At 31.5% G+C, this 7,016-nt stretch overlaps 1 long non-coding RNA gene across 1 annotated transcript; it reads left to right on the top strand.

Annotated features, from left to right (window-relative positions):
• Positions 1 to 5,014: 5,014 nt before the first annotated feature.
• LOC126266053 (uncharacterized) lies at positions 5,015 to 5,388 on the top strand. The gene is made up of 2 exons (XR_007548529.1): positions 5,015 to 5,238; positions 5,293 to 5,388. It is a non-coding gene; the product is annotated as an uncharacterized LOC126266053 (long non-coding RNA).
• The last annotated feature ends 1,628 nt before the right edge of the window (positions 5,389 to 7,016 follow it).

Below are 7,016 nucleotides of genomic sequence, written 5' to 3'. Positions count from 1 at the left end.
GCTATGATTATAGAAGTATCATAATAATGTAGAATAGTATGAGAAAAGTTTTGTAACTTGGATGTTCCTAAATTTATTAAGAGTCTACCGATGTTATAACTGCTATCTTTTTCTTCCATTATGATTGTCCATTGGACGACGATGGACCTGTAATCAGAAATGTTGCATTTTTAGTTGGTCTTTTTACATTTTCTAAATGAAGTTTGTCGAATTTCTCACTCGTTTTATTTTTTAGAATTACCTGTTTAATCGATTTTCAAGACATTTTCATTTTTATAATTATTTCTTTGTTCAGATCTGAAGTTACTTTTTTCAGAGATTGTTTCAGAGATTTCAGGTGGATCTGCACGAGTCTCATTTATTCGTTAAAACTCGTACATTTACGATTTCATATAGAGCAACCAATTTCTCTTTATGGCTTTGAATGGAATTGTTGAGTATAGTGGTTTCTAAATTAATACGTAAAAGTTATTGCATATCATAATTTAGGATTTCGAATGGTGTTAACCTGTTTGTACTATAAATTGAACTATTATATTCTATGGTTCCCGTCCATTGTTTAATATGCTCAAATGATCAAGAAAGGTGGAATACAATATCTCTATTAAGCCGCTATTAGCAAGATAATATGGATTGAAAAAATGTATTTTTATCTTATATAAAACAAATAATTCAGGGTGGTTTTTTGATGGTGGGTTGGTGGTGGTTGAATGGTGTAAAAATAAGGTTAATAATTTTCCATTATTTCTATTGCTTGAAATGTTTCCAAGTAATATACTTGTGCGTATTTACAAAATGTATCAATTATTGTAAGGAATTTGTGGTGTTCGTATTTGAGGACATCTATATGTACAATTTCAAATGGTTTCACAGATACGGGAGTAATATTGAATTTCAGTTTCAATGGTTTTCTATCATATATAACGATCTTGCAAGTTTCGCAATTATTTATGTAATTTTTGACAGACTTTTGTAAATTGGGTCAGTAGAACGTGATGAAAAGTTTTAGAATAGTTTCAGTGATACAACGATGATTGCATTTTCCTTGATAATTTTTTAACAAATTTTTTGGTCATCAATTGATTATACCGTATCAAAAATGATGAACGTGTCTACTCGCATATTGAGACGGAACATCAATACCCCTTTGTAAACAAAAAGGAAAGATATACATGCAATTATGTGGGCGGGCCGAACTGACTGGAGGGGATCATTTGGTTTTGCTGCGTTTAGCATGCGGTTCGTCTCCGCAGACGAGTCGGTCTCTTTGAACACATTATTTAATTATTTTTAGTTTTTTTTACTTATGCATTTATTTATTTAATTTAATTTTTGGGATACATTTTTATTTTGAAAAAAGTAGTTTATTTTTAGAATACTTATTTTTGTTTTTGATATACCCTCAAAAAATATTTCATTTTACAGATTGAAAATTATACAAAGTTACGGAATTTAAATGGAGCAGCAAGAACTCGAACTACATCCCTACGCCTACGGAGAGTTACTAAATGCATTCGCAAAGATTAATTTACATTGAGCGCCGGCGCGCACCAGCACGGCGCATTGTCTCTGAGAGTAGGGATTCTTACTACCGGGCAAAACTTTACTCTCTTTGTCGTGCATCCATCTCTTACAACATCCAGACACGAAGAGCATTTTTCGCACAGTATATCTAATAAGACTTTGTTAAATTTTCTGAATCTAAGGTTTTTGTTAAAGTTCTGTGCCAAGATTGAATATAATTCAATTCATTCAGAATATCGTTGTCAAAGTAGTAATAATAATTAATTTTTGGAGCAACACATTCTTTTCATGAGTTTATTAAAATCTCTTAAATAATTAGTTTTTGAAATTTGAACTGCAGTTCTTTGTTTTGTGTTGATGAATAATCGCTTAATATTTGCTAATTTTAGTTTAGTTTTGACGAACAGGAAATGAATTTGATTTCATCCCACATTAAGGGGTTCTTCGGAAATTGGCACTTCGCAAATGGGATTTTCGGTCTTTGTGAATTAATACAAATGAATCTTTACTTCAAATTCAATGAATGAAAATAAACAAACATATTAACATTTACATTAACGGTTTATAAAATAATATAAAATAACAAACACAAACAATTAAATTACGTAAGTTTACATGAGTGTCGAAGTGATATTATATTATATTATTATATAATATCACTTATATATATGTCGCAGCGCGGTTAGGATTATCGACCATTTCGAAAATTAAATAACACACAAATAGTCCTTACAATGTAATGGAACTAACAGGCACAGGATTATAACTAATAGTCACACAATTTGGAGTACACCTAAGTACTATATGTACGCAACCCACAGTACTACTTGCGTTTCACATGAACCCTCCGACACGGCCATTCTGACAAGTCATACGTCCTCGTGTGATTTTCCTGCAAATTAATTTCAAACAGTAAAAGTTCATTCGGTTTTCCCTGACTAATATCAGACTATCGTTAGTTTTATCAACCTTTCAAATCAAATGCATAAAAGTTTGCCCCAAGGCGTGTTACGATATTTTCGAATATAAGACTTATTATATTTATTATTATTATTATAGTTTATCTATGGACATGAAAACCTCAAGATCTGCATCACTTAACCAGCAATACAGTCTCATCATTACTTAACCAGCGATGACTCTCAACAGAAATTATCGCTTACCCAACGATAAAATCTCTTCGCCACTTAACCAGCGACGGCTCTCACTAGAAATTATCACTTACCCAGCGATAAAATCTCTTCGTCACTTAACCAGTGACCACACAGTTTTCAGTCCAATGATAAAATAATAATAAAAATATAAAAATGAATAAAATTAAGATTTAAACTATTATTTACGTTGATTCTTCTTCTTCAGAAAAAGTGATTAAATCATCGTCATTGGGTACAAAGTTTTCTGGCATTTTCTTTATGCGGTCATGAGCATACTTATAAGTACGATTCGAGTTAAGACTTTTTAAATTGTATCTATCTCCATCTAATACTTCTAAAATGCCAAATAAATATCTGTTATAAGACACTCATAAAATAATTATTACATGTTTTACAATTAACTCTTTCCCAAAATAAGACAACCGATTCCATTCAACACAGGTACTGTTTAGATCGATTTCAAAATATCCAAACATGAACATTGATAATAATTCAAATGCCTCTGTTTATATTCCCAATTAAACACATGAATCATCGTCTAAACAATGATCATTTACACACAACGTCTCTACATTGCCTCTGCCCCCTGCGCCATGATCAAAACCAACTGATTTTGCATTTGCAGTTACAGATCGACACATGTAAGACAATCCACAGTCTCACTACTGGGACTCAAACTGACGTCTCTTTCAACGCTTTTAAGTTCAATTGGAATATAACTTTCTGGCATTTTCCGCGATTTTTCATGCGCTTACTTATAAGTTCGATTGCTACTTAATGACTTCAAAAATATAGATTACCATCCAATACCTCTGCCACGAAGAAAAAGCCTCTAAACATAGGATCAAATTTTGTTTGGTGTCTGACTTTAGAGCGATCAAACTTGACTTTATGATATTTATGTAAATTTTGCATACTTCATAAACTTGATATACAAGATATTGAATAGACTTTTTTTTAGAAAAGAACATTTCTCCATATTAAAAGAAAATCTAGCTTTTGTCAGTTTCTATGTCTAAATTTTGAAAATTAATTTTATAGGAATCGTTTAAAAGGCACATGTTAACTACATTGATTTTCTTTATGCTCAAATGTCATATGAACAGCTAATCCTTTATTCAAAATTTCTCGGTCAATCATTACGTCATGTTGCAAACAATAATCCGGTAAAAAGTGAAACAATACTTCGAGAGAGATATTATCAATTTCGACCGCAGCTAAAATTTGTTGGGTACTGTTTATACTGATGCCAGTCATAACAACAAAATTAGAAAATCATTTACCACTAAACTTAAGTGATACAGATTCTTTAATGAGCAAACATTTCGACTCGGAATCATAACAAAATGAAAACTTCTCACCCTTATGTTTTAAAGTGTCTGCAGGTGTGTTTACCAAACACATATTGGGCTGTCACGTCGGGCGCCTTCCACCACTTCTCCCACCAACGATTGATTGATAGTTTGATTTGATTGATAGGTATCTTTTATAATTCCACCGATCCGTTCTTCTTATCTTATCTTATCTTATCTTAATTCAAAATATTTTGTTACTTTTTTACTGCTTTCCTTTTTTACCTTTAAGTAATTATAAATAATTATAACATTTACATTTGTATTCAATATTCAGATTTTTATTGAAATTGATAAATTATTTATAGGTTATTTTATTTAGTTAGTAACGTAGATAGTTGTTTTTTCTAATATTTAGTTATGCCTAAAAGAAAGTCAAATCTCTCTAAAAACATGAGAAAGGCAAAAAGCCAAAGATTGCGACGTGAAAATGAACCTGAACAAGATAGAGAAAGTCGTCTTATAAATTGTAGATTACGGATGTCCATGTCTAGGTCGAATGAGAGGAATGAACGATTACTATTAGATAGAACGCGTCATTCATTGTTAAGGCTCAAGAATCTTTGGAATCTCGAGATCACCGTCTAGAAAATGATCGTATTCAACACACTATCGGATGAAGTCGCGATTACAGCTAGTTTAATATAAATTTTAAATAGAAAGTAACAGATGGACAAAAAGATATCTGTAATCTATAAGAAATGGCAATACCGCATTCAAAATGATAACATGGCTGCATCCCGAAATCGTGCCCAGTAATGTTTCTTGTTTATAACATTGGGTTGGTACTTCTTAGGTTTTCTATGTGTGAGTTCTGTTAGTGTCACCAGTGTGGCCATTTCGGAAACTTCCGAAATGGCCACACTGAGTGTTGTTAAAGTAAGTTAAAAAAAATTTAATTGACAAATGAAGGCGACCGAGGTTACCTTGGTGAACAAGAAAACAGTTAGGGTCAGTTAGAGAGAAGAAGCTCAAGAACTCAGAAGTAGCAAGCTACATCATCTTTTTGTTGATTCATCTATTGTGTCTCAATCAATTTGAATAAATTACTGCACTACACGAATACTTTCTTCCATATTCTCTAAAGTGTCACTGGGTGTCAGTTGCTAGCGGAACAACCACGTGTGGTTGGTTAATTTTCTAGGTTTTTCTTCGTCATCCCCTGTGATGCTGATTGAATAACGTGTGCTATATTTGTCCTGGTGACGGTGAGTGTTTCTGTTTGTGTATTTTTTGTTTACGTTCTAATTTATGTATTATAGTTTAAAACTGAGGAAAATCAAAGACCACGTGTTGGTGCATAAAACTTTAGTGTCTAAGAGTAGTGATTTCTTCGAAGCCACTTCATCTGAAAAACTTATGACACCCTAAATTAAGAATATAGGGATTCAACGTAATATAAATTGTTTATTAATTTGAATATGTAAAGTTGGTAATAATTTTAGGTGACGATGGCAATGACAAATCTGTTTAATTAGAGGTTTAAAAAAATAATTTCTAGACGCGATGCCATAATGCTGTTTTTGCAATTTATGCAAGGTACGAGATGAATTATTGAAGGTTAGTAACCTTTTCTTTATTTGTATATGATAAGAATATGTTCTTTAACATACATTTAAAAACTGGTAATAATTATATTTAACTACTATTACTATTAAATAATTTTATATTCATTCATGTAAACTAGTATTCATGTAATTGAATATACTTAACTTGTCTATGTTATGTAATTAGTACAAATGTTAAATTACACTAATATTTTCCCCGTAAGTTACGATCAATTAGATCTAATCCACCGATGAATGTTCATTCTGTACAAACCATTTTTCAATATATCTATAGTGATTCAGGTTTTTTGGTCGCCGTTTGATGGAATTATTTCCTAACGTTTCGCTAGTACGAGTAGCTAGTATCTTCAAAGGTCTAATTGTCTAAATAACAACTTAGACAATTGATGTTCTAGAAATTTCGTTCTGTTCGTTGACCGTTCTTATCTGCTTAGCGATTTGTGTTTTTGAGCACTGGTGTCCATATTTTATCGAGTTTCAATGCTTCTTCTTTTCTATTGCGTATCTTGGAATTTTATCTTGTGATTTCCATCTAACAGTGCATGTTCAGCGACAATAGACTTGTCCGATTGTTCCAAGATGCAGTTTCGTTTGTGCTCAAAAACACTGAAATCGCTAAGCAGGTAAGAACGGCCAACGAACAGAACGAAATTTCAAGAATGTCAATTGTCTAAGTTGTCATTTAGTTGTTAATCAGATGTCAAAGTGACACGAACCAAATAAGACCTCTGAAGATGCTAGACACTCTGCTGCTAGCGAAACGTTATGAAATAATTCCAACAAACGTCGACCAATAAACCTGAACAATTATAGATATTAATAACAATAAAATTTTAATATTCAAACAATTATTTTCATTAATCTTTACTATTGCTACCGTATGTTAATATTGTTTCGAAAGGTAACCTGTGCCTATGACTGCTTGATTTTTTCTCTGTAATGTCAGTTTAATACATGCTATGTGAAATACAGCAAATAATGTTAAAAATGGAATGCTTTAAATACTCTTTGGTTTTTGCTGTTTTCAAATAAATTTGTATCTGTTTTGATTTTTCCTCTTAATGTTTTAGAAATCGATAACTGATAAACTAAAATGACGTACACCTTTACATATATGCAGCTGTGTATATCAATATTCAAATAAACCTGAAACCTTCAGGATCAGTGTACTTTCATTTAGCTTGTTACTCATGTGATTTAATTGAATATATCCATATACAGAATATTCAAAGAGGATTAAACAAAACAATATTGTAATATAATCCTCAATCAATATACTCATTAATATGTTTATATTAATCTCGCTTTTTTTCATTTTATTTTTGTATCAATATGTATTGGTAAATATTAACCACAAAATCAATTGGATTGATTTTGACCACTTCTGCGGACAGTTGTTTTAATTTCATTGTGTGTTT

Source organism: Aethina tumida, chromosome 6 (assembly GCF_024364675.1).
Source record: "Aethina tumida isolate Nest 87 chromosome 6, icAetTumi1.1, whole genome shotgun sequence".
NCBI classification, from domain to species: Eukaryota; Metazoa; Arthropoda; class Insecta; order Coleoptera; family Nitidulidae; genus Aethina; species Aethina tumida.
The sequence above is the reverse complement of the archived record's forward strand: the minus strand, read 5'-3'. Positions and strand labels throughout refer to the sequence as shown.